Source organism: Patagioenas fasciata, chromosome 26 (assembly GCF_037038585.1).
Source record: "Patagioenas fasciata isolate bPatFas1 chromosome 26, bPatFas1.hap1, whole genome shotgun sequence".
Classification (NCBI taxonomy): domain Eukaryota; kingdom Metazoa; phylum Chordata; class Aves; order Columbiformes; family Columbidae; genus Patagioenas; species Patagioenas fasciata.
In genome coordinates this window covers 2,444,111-2,458,229 of record NC_092545.1, presented here as the reverse complement: position 1 = coordinate 2,458,229, position 14,119 = coordinate 2,444,111, and the positions used below count along the sequence as shown (strand labels likewise).

General features: G+C 50.2%; 1 pseudogene; it reads left to right on the top strand.

Annotated features, from left to right (window-relative positions):
- LOC136112251 (dynein axonemal heavy chain 9-like) overlaps positions 1–12,635 on the top strand; it is a 79,875-nt pseudogene extending 67,240 nt beyond the window's left edge.
- Positions 12,636–14,119: the final 1,484 nt, after the last annotated feature.

Here is a 14,119-nt window from a genome sequence, read left to right as displayed (position 1 = left end):
CTGAGTGGGAGTGGGGGAGAGAGAGGGGCTGAAGGTGGGGGAGAGGGGGCTAACAACACATCTGCCATGGTTGTATTGTCACCCCACAATCAAAACCCTTGACACATTCTTTATGAAGTACAACTCAATTACCCATCTTTCTTTACTGTACTTTGACTGTGAAGACTCATCCTCCATCCATCTTCCAGAGCTGAGTGATGTACATGAGGCGCAGGCTCAGAGACACCTATGAGCCAGGGCTGGTGTGCCCAGGGTGCGGGATGGAGGTGCGTTTGGCCTGCAGAGAGAAGCAGGATGTGGGACAACGTAGTGACAAAGTCCCTGAGACACCATCTCGTCATTCTGCGTGGCTGAAAATAGGGTTGTTTATATGATTTGGACGAAAAATGAGAGTTGCTGCAGGTAGTGAATTGCGTTTGCCAGCTATGCCTTTCTTTCCTTTTAGAGGTGCCACAGTGAGCAGATGACTTGTAAAAATTGTTACCATTTTAGCAAAATGTGTGTTTGCGGGGAGATCCAGATGTTGCTCTCAGCATCCCGCTGTCATTGTTTCGTCTGTACAGATAGTTTGACTTGAATGGTTGGTAGCAGTGTATTGTTCCCTTCCTAGCGCCATCTAGAAACTCAGGTCACCGCACTCATTCCTGGCTCTCCCAGTTTGATGTCTCCTCAGAACATGGCAGTGGGGTGGTGCCACAGATGGGTACACTTACCTGCTCGTTTTGCCCCTCTCAGGCTTGCCTGGTGCCCACCACCGAGACGGTCCGTGTGCGGTACTTCATGGACAGGCTCCTGGAGCGCCGGCGCCCCGTGATGCTGGTGGGCAACGCCGGCACGGGGAAGTCTGTGCTGGTGGGGGACAAGCTCTGCTCACTGGATGCAGACGCCTATGTGGTGAAGAAGGTCCCGTTTAACTACTACACCACCTCTGCCATGCTGCAAGGTAAGACAATGGCTGAGATGTGGGACTTCTGCCTGGCAGGTCACCAAATTCCTGGGGTGTCCGTCGGGGTTTGGAGCTGGGTGTGCACTGTGGGCACTGCACTGGCACCCACTGACTCTTAAATCCCACTGTGAAACTCACTGGTCCGCAGACTCCTGGTTTTATGGAAAATGGCATTTCCCAACATAAGGGATTGAATTCTGAACACCACGACTCTGGTTCAGGGCTGTGCAAAGCACACACTTAAATCTGCTGCTGTTCTCTACAGCACACAGCTCGTACTTGACTTGAGGTGTGTCTTTAATACGCTTGAATTTAAGCCCGTGCTGAATAGAATGGGTTGCTTGGCTGGGATCTAAGCTGTCCTCAGAGTGCAATGATGGGAATTGCATCCCAGTTGTCAGTGAGGACAGTGCTAATGGGGATGTGCAGGTGCTGCTGGTTCCTGGGCTGTCCCCCGCATCCTGATGCAGCCCCGTGTGCTCCCACGGAGCGGGTGCCACATCCCACCGCCCCAGGGGACATGGCTGCTGACCCTGGGAGGCTCTGACCTGGGGAAGCCCATGAGAATATCTTTGATGAGGATTTTGGCACATCAGTGAAAGATGAAGTTTGAGACCAGGATAAGGTCAGTTCTGCTGTGTAGTCTTTTCACAGATGAAGAGAAAGAGGGAATTGTTGAAAAGTGACTCATTTTGGAATGGTATTTTCACTTTCAGTTGACCTAAAGAGAGAGGATAATTTTCTACATGTATTTATTAATCAGGAATGAAACAACCTTGCTTGTTTTGAGTTGAACAACAGCTGTGGGTCACTGTAAACCAAAATAACTTCCTTTATGGAGTTTGGTCTGACCCAAGTGTCCTGAAATCCCTTTACTCCCTCTACAGGACCAGCACCAGTGAGACCAAGGTTTTAACCTTCACCATGTGGGTTTTTCCTGGCCAGGTGGCCCTGGGGCGAACACGCTCACGGCCATGAGCATCACAGCCCCTGTCTGTGCTCTGCTGGGCTCCCGGCACTGCAGATGTTTTAAGGAAGGTGTCAGAGTTTAAAGTTGCCCTGTGGGACTGATCCACTCGCAGAGGTGACAGCACAGGCTCAGCCCACGCTGTGTCACCTGGGGCTGTGTCGTGGAGTCACGGCAGCTTTCTGGGGCAGGTCTGAAGGGTTTTGGGTCTTGCTAGTGTGTGATGGCTGCAGTCTCCCTCCTCCCTCCCAGGTGCCCCTTTGCTTTTTTCCCTGTGTTGGGGTCTCTGCAAAATGCCCTTGAGCTGCTAAATGGGCTGAGCTGTCTGTCTGTCTGTCTGTCTGTCTGTCTGTCTCTCTGTCCAGCTGCCTGGGTGGGGGACAAAGATGCTGAGGGACCTAGAGATTCTTTCTTATGGGGAGAGACTGAGAGCTCTGGGGCTGTTGAGCTGGAGAAGAGAAGCTGAGAGGGATCTGATCAATGGGATCAATATCTCAGGGTGGCTGTCAGAGGATGGACCAGACTCTGTTCAGTGGTGCCCAACGCCAGGGTGAGGGGCAGCGGGCACAGACTGAAACACAGGAGGCTCCATCTGAACATGAGCAGAAACTTGTTTGCTGGGAGGTGCCAGAGCCTGGCCCAGGCTGCCCAGAGCGGGTGTGGAGTCTCCTTCTCTGAGACATTGAAACCCGCCTGGACCCACCTGTGTGATCTGCTCTGTGACCCTGCGTGAGCAGGGCTTGGACTGGGGATCTGCAGAGGTCCCTTCAGCCCAACCAGCCTGGGATCCTGTGATTCTGTGAATGTGCAGCCGTTTGTCTCCAGCTGGATGGGCGAGTGTGTGCAGGTGTTATTTGTACAGGCAGACCTGGCACCGTGTCCCTGGTCATGAGCTGTGGGCTGAGTCAGTGATTTTCTTCCCCTGCACAGAGGAGCAAGTTGTCTTGTGTGTGGATGAAGATGTGGTGGTGAGATTTGCATTGAGAAGCATGATTTATACTGCTTGGCCTGGATCCCTGCTGCTCATTTTTTAGAGTTAATTTGTCCCTTTTTGTGTAGTTTGTCACTTGGCTGCTTTATTCTTTTCCCCAGCAGGCACATCTTTAAATTTGTAAAACATGGGCACAAAGTAATTTTGGATTTTTTCTTACTTAAAAAAGATCCTAACCTGAGTTCCAGTAGTTCCTTAGACAAGGTGCCTGTTGCTGCAGAGATGTATAAGATGCAGCCCTTAGGGGAAGCAGAGTTGTTGTTCAACCCATCCCTGCATCCTGTGGCTTCCAGAAGCGCCATGTGCACAGGGGTTAAAAGGAGCCCAACACTCTCTCTGCCTGAACCTGGGGCCAGTTTGGGGATTTTCTGTAGTTTATTGTGACTAAATACCACATTCTGTGGCATTTGCCCTGGGCCTCGCTCTGCTTCGTGCCCTCTTGGGCCTCTGCCCCTCCATCAGATGTAGCCCTGACTTCTGTCATTCAGAGAAATTGCAATAAATCTTGTGGGTTTTTTTGTTTGGGTTCTTTTTTTCCCTCTCCCTTGCTCACCAACCAGAAGGTACGAGGTGTCCAGACTGTTTCTTTGAGGTGCTGGTTTGAGTATGTGTCAGGATCTCACACAGACACACCGCCCCTTATTATTATTGTGAGATACGGCTTTGAATTAAAATACCACTTCCACGAACATGTCACTTGATCCCCAGTAATTGCATTTCAGTGTGATGAATCTCTTGCATACTTGTTTAACCTCAAAAAGGGCTGATTTTATAGGTTAATTAGGGACTAATTAAATTTAAATTAAATGCTTATTTGAAACACTTAATTTAACTTGCTACCAGAAATTTCAAATATTGTGGTTTTATTGAACGGGGAGAGAGGCTCCGCTGAGGAAAGATTCATCATTTTTCGTAGCACAATCCATTCCTTTGTGCAGCAACTGTCTGTGACAAGAAATCAGCTGCATTTTGAGTGGTGAGCAAGGCAAGCTGTCTGCAGTGCACCCAAGCAGGAAAAACCCAGCGTTTTGAAAGGTCTGTGATCTGAAACAAACCAACGGAATATAAATCTTCCTTAACAACTTTTGCACGTGATAATAAATGGCTTAAAAAAACTCCCAGTCCCGTTTACATTTGCCAGTCTTCCCTAATTACAAAGAATTGCTACTTACCGTGTGCTGCTTTATAGCACCTTATAGGTCTGTTGCCAACCCAAAACTGCTAATGAAACAAATTCTTCGAGTAAGCACAGGGCAGAAAACCCACCCGGGGTCTGGGCAGAGGAGCGTTGCTTCCGTTTGCTTTTCCACTTACTGAGACAGTAAAGGTTGCCTGGGCTGCAATCAGAGGAATCAATAACCTATAGAACATGATGTGCAGCGACGTGGGGTGATTTTTATTAAATATCAGCCCAGGATTATAAATATTCCCCACGTTTTATGAGCTAGAGCAACATATGACCCCAGCCTTCTGCTAAAACAAATTAAAGTCTTCCAAGGCTTTGAAATGCGAAACTGTTCTCTCCGTGCTTTCCTTTGCGTGTGCGTGACCCTACTTGAAACTAGGTGGTAATTTGACAGCTCGTGTTGGAATTAAGTCTTGTCACATTATCTGGAGGGTTGGGTAACGCTGGTGAGAAGATCAGGGAACTTATGATTATTTGATGCATTTAAATAAAAGTGTCATGTTGGTTGTTCTGAAGATGTCCAGGAATTTGGCCCTGAGATCGCCTATTTTTGTCTAACAGGGTAAAAGATGCATATATTCACAAAACCAGCAGCTTTGCTCGTGGGCTTCTGTGCCCACAGCATCCATCTCCCTTTCTCCATCGCAGCGCCCAGTGCCTGCTGCCCTGGCCACGCTGCAGTTGCCGCATCGCCGGGGCAGGCAGCAGGGGATGCTCACTGCTCTGGCACAGCCACCTCTGCAAGCAAGATTTCGTTTAAAAAATTATGCAGAAGAGATTCAAAAGGCTTTATCTTGCATGAAAAGCTCTTGTTTGCTCTGAGGTAGACATGTTTTGTAGCAGACGAAGTTTGTTGTATTTTTGTTTGGAAGGAAGAGTTGAGAGCTTTCTGATTTAAGTCAAACCAAAGTGCTGACCAAGGGTCCCTGCAGGGCTCCCAGCTGCACCGTAGAATCATAGAATCAGTTTGGTTGGAAGAGACCTTCAGGATCATCGAGTCCAACCGTAACCCAGCTCTAGCACTCTAGTCCCTGAGAACCTCATCTCCACGTCTGTCCAACCCTCCAGGGCTGGTGACTCCAGCACTGCCCTGGGCAGCCTGTTCCAATGCCCCACAGCCCTTTGGGGAAGAAATTGTTCCCCAGATCCAGCCTCAGCCTCCCCTGGTGCAACTTGAGACCATTTCCTCTGCTCCTGGTGCTTGTTCCTGGGGAGCAGAGCCTGACCCCCCCTGGCTCCAAGCTCCTTTCAGGCAGTTCAGAGATCAGAAGGTCTCCCCTCAGCTCCTGTTCTCCAGCTGAACCCCCAGGCCCCTCAGCTGCTCCTCATACAGCTGCAGCTGGGGGACATCTCAGCTCCTTGAGGGGCCGCTGTAGCTACACACAGCACAGCATTGAGCTGGGCTGAGAAATCATTTTTATTTTGCAGCAGTTGCTCTCCCAGTAGATGAGCTTTGCACCTCTGCCTCCCTACAGGTATGCTTGAGAAACCTCTGGAGAAAAAGGCTGGTAGGAATTATGGCCCTCCAGGTACCAAGAAGCTCGTGTACTTCATTGATGATCTCAACATGCCCGAGGTGGACGCTTACGGGACAGTGCAGCCCCATACGCTGATCCGGCAGCACCTGGACTACGGCCACTGGTAGGAGCCTGCTTGGGCTTGGTTGTCGGAGACCTTTTTGTTCAGCTCCAGTGCTGGGGAGTGGGTTTGAGAGAATCTCAAAGCGTGGGTCCCTCTTCCCATTGCATACTGCTGGGCTAGAGCTGGTTGGGAGGCTCTGGGTGAACTGAGAGTTGAGCACCCTCAGGGCTTCCCCTGTCCCCAGCAAACAAATTCACTTAGAATCACAAAACGTCCTGAGCTGGAAGGGACCCGCAAGGATCATCGAGTCCAGCTCCTGTCCCTGCACAGGACAACCCCACAGTTCACACCGTGTGTCCGAGGACGTTGTCCATCGCTTCTTTAATACCGCTTGATTGCTTACTCATAGCTGGGTTGAGAGGAGCTTTGCTCTGCTCTTGCTGTGGCTTGTGACTGTGGTCCCAGTGCAAAGCCTGCGAGGGGAGCGCGATGCTCGGCCTTGCTGCCCCGCGACGCTGAGAGCAGAGGCGGCTGTGGATTTGGCCTCAGCTGGGGTGAACCCCCCTGCTGTGAGCACCTAACATTGTCTTCTGTCAGGCAGCAGCAAACAACCGTTATCTAGGCAGAGGTGATTTGAAGGAAAAGCAGTGACTGTTTTGGAAGGAGATTGGTGTGTTTTACACTTTAGCCAGCAGCTCTGTGTGGGACATGAATATTTGCATCTCTGCACAGGGAATACAGGGCAGGGACGCATTGCAATTTCCACTCTCCTCAGCTGTGTGCATGCCTGAGCTCTGCCAAAAGCTTCCGAGGAACAGAGACAGTGGAGCGGAGGCAGAAATCTTGGGCTGTGGGTGTCAGGGAAGTCAGGCAGATAGAGGGTGAGGGAGCTGCGAGGGAGCGTTGGAGGCACAAGGGGCTGCAGCGAGGAGTAGGGGGATGCAGTGAGGCGCAGAGGGATGCAACGAGGTGTGGGGGATGGAGTGAGGCATAGGGGGATGCAGCGAGGTGCGGTGGGATGCAGCAACGTACAGGGGATGCAGCGAGGTGCGGGCGGATGCAGCAACGTACAGGGGATGCAGCGAGGTGCGGGGGGATGCAGCAACGTACAGGGGATGCAGCGAGGTGCGGGGGGATGCAGCAACGTACAGGGGATGCAGCGAGGTGCGGTGGGATGCAGCAACGTACAGGGGATGCAGCGAGGTGCGGGGGGATGCAGCAACGTACAGGGGATGCAGCGAGGTGCGGGGGGATGCAGCAACGTACAGGGGATGCAGCGAGGTGCGGGCGGATGCAGCAACGTACAGGGGATGCAGCGAGGTGCGGGGGGATGCAGCAACGTACAGGGGATGCAGCGAGGTGCGGTGGGATGCAGCAACGTACAGGGGATGCAGCGAGGTGCAGGGGGATGCAGCAACGTACAGGGGATGCAGCGAGGTGCGGGGGGATGCAGCAACGTACAGGGGATGCAGCGAGGTGCGGGCGGATGCAGCAACGTACAGGGGATGCAGCGAGGTGCGGGCGGATGCAGCAACGTACAGGGGATGCAGCGAGGTGCGGGCGGATGCAGCAACGTACAGGGGATGCAGCGAGGTGCGGGCGGATGCAGCAACGTACAGGGGATGCAGCGAGGTGCGGGGGGATGCAGCAACGTACAGGGGATGCAGCGAGGTGCGGGGGGATGCAGCAACGTACAGGGGATGCAGCGAGGTGCGGTGGGATGCAGCAACGTACAGGGGATGCAGCGAGGTGCGGGGGGATGCAGCAACGTACAGGGGATGCAGCGAGGTGCGGGCAGATGCAGCAACGTACAGGGGATGCAGCGAGGTGCGGGCGGATGCAGCAACGTACAGGGGATGCAGCGAGGTGCGGGCGGATGCAGCATGCCATGGGTCCCCTCCCAGACACATCGAGGCCTTCTGCCCATGTGCTCAGCAGTGCCCACTGGGCACTGTATTGCATGCAGGAAGTTATCATCTCACCAATATAATAGGCTCAGGTAGGATCTCTCAGCAAAGCATATTTTATTAACGATTTTGCAAGGTCGGGTGTTCCACCTAAAGGTAGGCACACAAAACAGGGCAAAAAGCCACTGCTTATATCCACCCCTAATCCCAACTGCAAATTCCCTCCCCAGTTCCCCGTTGGTTGGGTACGGCAGGGTTTACAGACTACCTGACACTTCCTAGCTGCCAAGGCTCAGTTTACCTGTCTCACGACTCCGTTCTAATAACCCTTCCCATTATTTCTTTATTTTCATTGAAGGTGTGTTTTCTTGACTGTCTGAATTTTAACCACTGGAATGGTTTTCAATTCCTCCACACCCGCTCTGGGCAGCCTGGGCCAGGCTCTGGCACCTCCCAGCAAACAAGTTTCTGCTCATGTTCAGATGGAGCCTCCTGTGTTTCAGTCTGTGCCCGCTGCCCCTCACCCTGGCGCTGGGCACCACTGAACAGAGTCTGGTCCATCCTCTGACACCCACCCTGAGATATTGATCCCATTGATCAGATCCCTCTCAGCTTCTCTTCTCCAGCTCAACAGCCCCAGCTCTCTCAGTTTCTTGTCACAAGAAAGGTGCTCCAGATCCCTTAGCATCTTTGTAGCCACCGCTGGACTCTCTCCAGTAATTCCTTGTCCTTCTTAAACCAGGGAGCCCAGGACTCCCTGTCCTCCCCCGGCAGCAGCAGCCTGCTGACCCTTGTCATGTCCCACCTGGCGCTATGGTTGGGGGAAGTGTGACTGAGATTTGTCAGTCCCCTGGGTTGGAAAAAAGTACATACAATCCTGAAGGTCCACAAACAAAAGACCTTTATTTTTTGTAGCTTGGTCCAATTGGCAAATGACTCAGTGGCAGAAGGATTTATGTTACTTAAGCTCAATCGATAAACAGTTTAGCAGCGAAAAGATTCGCATGAAAGAGTTTTGTGGCACAAGTGGGGCTCTAAACCTTATGTTACTGTATTACTCACAAAAAGGAAGGCAAAGAAATAGGAATATAGGAAGGAAAGAGAGAGGAAGAAAAGAAGAGGAAAGGAAGGGGGAAGGAAATGGGAAGGGAAGGAAAAGGAAAGGGAAAGGAAAGGTCTCACCACCCTTAGGGCTCCGCGGTGTGTTTGAGGGGTTTGTAGTCTCAGGTCCAGTTCCTATGCAGGAATGCTTGGGTCTGTAGTCAGGGTTCAGCACCCTGTGGTGTGTGGTTCGGTTCCCGTGGTCAGCCCGGTGGGTGGAAGGGTCCCCAGGGTGGCACCCTGCCCGTGCTGGCACAGGTTTTATAGGGTTTATAGCCCTCGGGATCACCTGGGCTTTTGTGCAGGCGTCACTGGGGGTGATTGTGGAAGATGGGGGAGGCCCGAAGGGTCTCTCAGCCTGGGCCTTGACACCGTGTCGGGCCTGTCAGCGCACAGGCTGCGTGTCCTTCAACACAGCACTGCCTGTGTCACCCAGCCTTTGTCTGTGGCTGTCACCTCGGCCTTGACATGTAAATCACCATTCACCTGCTCACGATGGCCTGTCTCCCATGACTGGGTGTTGCAGGGCTGGGTTTGCCACAGTGTTTGAGAGTCACCCTTGTAGTCTCTCACACCCTGTCCCGGGTTGGGATCAAACCAGAGACACTCCTGCTGTTTTCTGCCATTTCCATGCAAGTGAAGAGTATGGCCCAGGGGCTTTGCTCAGTGCTTATTACTGATAGAAATATTAGCTACAGGTTGTTGAAGCTGAAGGATTTCCACCAGGAGCAGGACTCGCGTGTGCCAGGCCGTGTACAGATAGGCCGGCAACCTGGGCCTGGGCCTCATCTTGGCAAGACGCAGAATTTGACCCCCTGAAGACAAGCGGCCTCTGGCAGCCCAGGGACACGTACTGAGAGAGGCAGTGGCCGTGGTCACTGTGCTGCTGCTTGTGTTTTGCCCGAAGGTACGACCGGACCAAGCTGTCGCTGAAGGAGATCACGAACGTGCAGTATGTGTCGTGCGTGAACCCGACGGCGGGGAGCTTCGCCATCAACCCTCGGCTGCAGGTAAAGCCCTGCACAACGGCAGGTGCATCGCTGGGTTTATTTTGGGGTGGATCATTTAAACGTGAGGTTAGAGGACAACCACTGGCAGATCCTGCTGTTGTTTTATCAGTACAAATGGCACGAATCTGTCGAGTGACTGTGATTCCTAATAGTGAAGCACCGAACTGGGTCCCTTATTCCCTTGTTTGTTTTTCCTCGCATTCTGCAGCTCCGTCAGAGGAGGAAGTCAAAAGTTGCCAGCCAGCTTAACACCTACTTTCAGGACAACCTTCTGGTCCATACAGGCAGATTTTGCCTTCATTTAGCTCGTATTTAGCTCTGAAGCATGGTGCATTAACGCCGCCTGCTTTCCAGAATTGTCTGATGCAGCTGTCAGTAAAAAGAGGTGTGGGGGAGAAACCCAAACGAAGAAAACAGACAAAACTAAAAAAAAACCCAAGCCACACCAAAACACAACAACAACAAAAACCCCAACAAACCCCAAACCAAGCAACCAAACAAAACCAACAAAACAAAGAACACCAAAGCCAACCAACCAACCAAATCCCCCCAAAAACCTAACCGAACAAAAAAACCCCAAGCCAAACAAAAAGCAGTTCAAGCGCTGCTGATAACAGAAGATTTGGGAAGAGATCTTAAACATTAGACTTTGATTTTTGGGAGCTGCCAACCGATGGAGGGACTGGGTAGCAGTGAGCAAAATTCATTTCATCATGGAGAAACCTAATGACCAGAGTCAGCTTGGACCCTGGCTCCTCTTCAGCAAGGTGTGGAGTTAAAATGAAGTGTCCCATGGGCAACTTTGCAAGTTCCAAATTAGTAAAGAGGTCCTCTGGGAGATGGCACCTTCCAGGGGCTGCTCTTAATAGAGACAGTGACTGGGCTTTGTCAGAGGTCGGTGGGACCTTCAGAGCCCTTTGGCTCTTCAATGGACTGCACTTCCAGGGTAGCATTGGTGAGATGCAGTTGAAAATCCCTGGTTTAGTGAGCAGAGTGATGTCACTTCCCACCTGAGCTCTGCTGGCAAACTGGGAGAGGGAAATAACCTTGTTCAGGTGGACTGCAAATCAGAGAATCATAGAACAACCCAGGTTGGAAGGGACCTCAAAAGATCATCTGGTCCAGCATTTCATGGGAAAGGGAGCCTAGATGAGATTATCACAGCAAATCCCCAAGGGCATTTTGCTTGAAAGGTGTTTTTCTACCTCTCTGACCTTTCCATGCCTTCCTTTCTCTCCCTCAGCGTCACTTCTGTGTCTTCGCGCTGTCCATCCCTGGGCAGGATGCCTTGTCCAGGATCTATAGCACCATTTTAACGCAGCACCTGACAAGTGGAAATTTCTCGGGGGCTGTGCAAAAATCAGCTCAGCAGCTGATTGCCCTTGCCCTGGGACTGCACCAGAAAGTAGCCGCTACATTCCTTCCAACAGCCATCAAGTTCCACTACATTTTCAACTTGAGAGACTTCTCCAATATCTTCCAAGTAAGTGCAGTTGCTGTCCTGTGGGACTTGAAGCTTGTCCCGATGCTACAAGAGGCTGCGGAGCTGTGTTCCTCTAGCTCTGGTGGGCAGAATGCAGTCTCCTACCTAAAAATGACACAGCACATGTGTGCCCTGAGTAAAGTGGGTGACCTTAGGCCATTCCTTAATTCCTTGTTAGTTTTGGATGGATTCCAGAACCATTGCCCATGGCTTTGAGAAGCTTAGTTACTTTCCAGCCTCTTGTGGTCAGCGGGGAGGGATGAGTAGTTCCAGATGGATGTGCAGGTTTGGGGTGGGTTGAAACGCCCTCTGGCTGTAGAAGGGACCAGCTGAAGGGAGCTTTGGGCTTCCGACTTCAGCACTTAAATGACTGATGGTGAGTGCGATGGAGCTGCGCTCATCTTTGGGAGCCTCAGTTCCACACGTGTAAATGTGGGGATTAATGGCACTGTTCCACCACACAGGCAAATTATTTGATTGTACTGAAGCAGGTGGTGGATAGTTAGTGGGTTACTGGCCCTGAAGTTAGATCCAGCTTAGCTTGTTGGCCTGTACTGGCATGTCCTCTTAGCTTCTTGATGGTCAGATGCTCAGTATGTGCATGAAGGGTGGCATTTAAAAAGGTGATAATTGAATCAAACCCAGCTTTGACTTAATTGCTAAAACTGAATTTCCACCAGAGCCAGTTCTGTACCAAGGGGAAGTTGTTCAGATTTAGAAATATTTTCTTCCAACAACGGAGAGACTTTTTTTTCCCCTGAAATCTCATACTTTGAAGCAGTAGATATTACTGCTCAAAGAGCCTTTCAGAGTTTAAGGCTGATTAGTAAAATTTGAGAAGGTTCTCAGCAGCCGAATCGAGAGGTTTGGAACACCATAAACTCTTGTAGAACCCCGGTTTGTAACTTGTTGCTGTCCTTCTTAACACCTGTTCTCCTAAGTACGTACTGAAAGTTTGGTGCCTTGTGGTCTGGTCCATCACACAAGAACTGAAGTAATGACGTAGTGGGAAATGCAAAAACAGGGCCTTGAAAAAGTTAATAACTCTTTTGTGCCAAGAAAGAATCAGACCTGTCACTTATGCTCAGCTAAACATCAGCAGCTTTTGATGTTAGATGTGGGTCGTGTTAACTCCTGACTTCTAGTTAATCTGTGCTTTGAAAGGCAGAGAGAGAAAAGCAGCATTTCCATGGGAAGCTTTAATTTTAACTGTAACCTGCTTGAAAGGTGCTCAGGTTGTGGGATATTAGGAAATGTCCTGCCAGGTCTGGATGCTGGGGCAGGAGCAGCGACTGAGCTCAGGTGTTGTTTTGTTTATCACGTGGCTTCAGGAGTGGGGGAGTCTGGCTCCTGGGCTTCATAATGTTTATTGAAATAGTGGTCCAATTTTTCTTGAAATCCTTCCTTACCTTTTGGATTCATTCTTGATTATTCCTTCACATTAAATATTCTTGAGTTTTTGAGATCTCCTGATATCCTGTTTGTCCCTACGGGAACACAATTTTCTTCCTGAAATTGAGTGTGAAAGAAGCTCTGGACTCCGGGAATGCATTTCCATGTGTTACTTTCATTCAATCTTCATAAACTCATAATTTAGCTCACACTCTCTTGTCCAAACCCTTCTTGTGCAGTGCTAGCTTCAAAGTCAGGTCAGGCTGATCAGACAAGTTTTGAATGTTTCCATGACTGGAGTTCCCATAACCTCTCCGACCCTTGTCACACCACTAAACCCACTCCACGGTGAAGCTGATATATTTTTATTTCAGTTGGAATTTCCCTTCCTGCAGTTTGTTACCTCTTGTCCTTTTGCTATACACCTCCAAAAAAAATTGGCTCAGTCTTCTCTATAACTCCCTATTAGGTAGTTGTAGACAGAGTGTCGAGGGTTAGGATTGCGGGGTGACAATCAAACCCTGGCAGATGTATTGTTAACCTCTTCTCCCCCCCACTTCCCCCTTTTGCCCCTCCCTCTCCCCCCTTCCCACTCAGGACAGGCGATCGGGAGGGAAAGAAGGACAGAGAGAAGAGAGTTGGAAAAGTTAAAGATGTTTTACTGATGCTACTGATAAGAACAGAGAAAATAATACAAATATACAAAACCCATCTTGTAAGTCTCAGCAACTGCAGAGCCAGCACCCAAAGTCCTGGATCAGACTCTGCAGCCAACCGGAGCTGGATTCAGTCTGTCACTGGCCTCCGTTCGCAGGGACGACCAGCAAGGTCCTCTCCTGATGTCGGCCATGAGCAGAAGGGAAGGAAAAAGGCAAAAGGGAAGGAAAAGGGACGAGATTCTCGTGATCTCCCGCTTTTATATGAAGTATTCACGTGAACGGAATGTTATTCACCGTTGGTCAGTCTCTCGATCACCAGTTTCTCGTTGCCCCTCTCGCGAGATGTCCATCCGTGCTTGTCAATAAGTTTCCATTCCCTTGCTGGGTTTAACCAAAACATGTGTCGGGTTCTCCAGGAAAATGCAGCTGACATGAAGGCTTTAGCTGACAGGCAAAAATTCGCTAAAAGAGAAACTTGTTTTTAACAAAACCAGGACATTCCACCCCTTATCATATGACATTCACTGAATACTTAAACCTTATCAATACAATCTATCAATACAATCTAATTAATCACTACTACTATATATATATATATATATATATATATATATATATATATATACATATGTACATATATACACAGGAGTAATTAATCAGTGGACCATCCTTTGAAAAGTTCATTAAGTTCATTTTGTCACCACAGTCTCCCAGGGCAGGGAAAATGGTCCAAGTGCATCTCATGACCCCTGTTGGTGGGTTAAGGACACCAACTTCCAAGAAGGTGTCGGGCGCCACTCGAAGAAGCCAGCGCTGGTTTCATCACCATTGTCTTGATCTGAAAGACACTTATTAAACATTGTTAGTGCGGCAATTCACATCGTACAGTTCAGCAT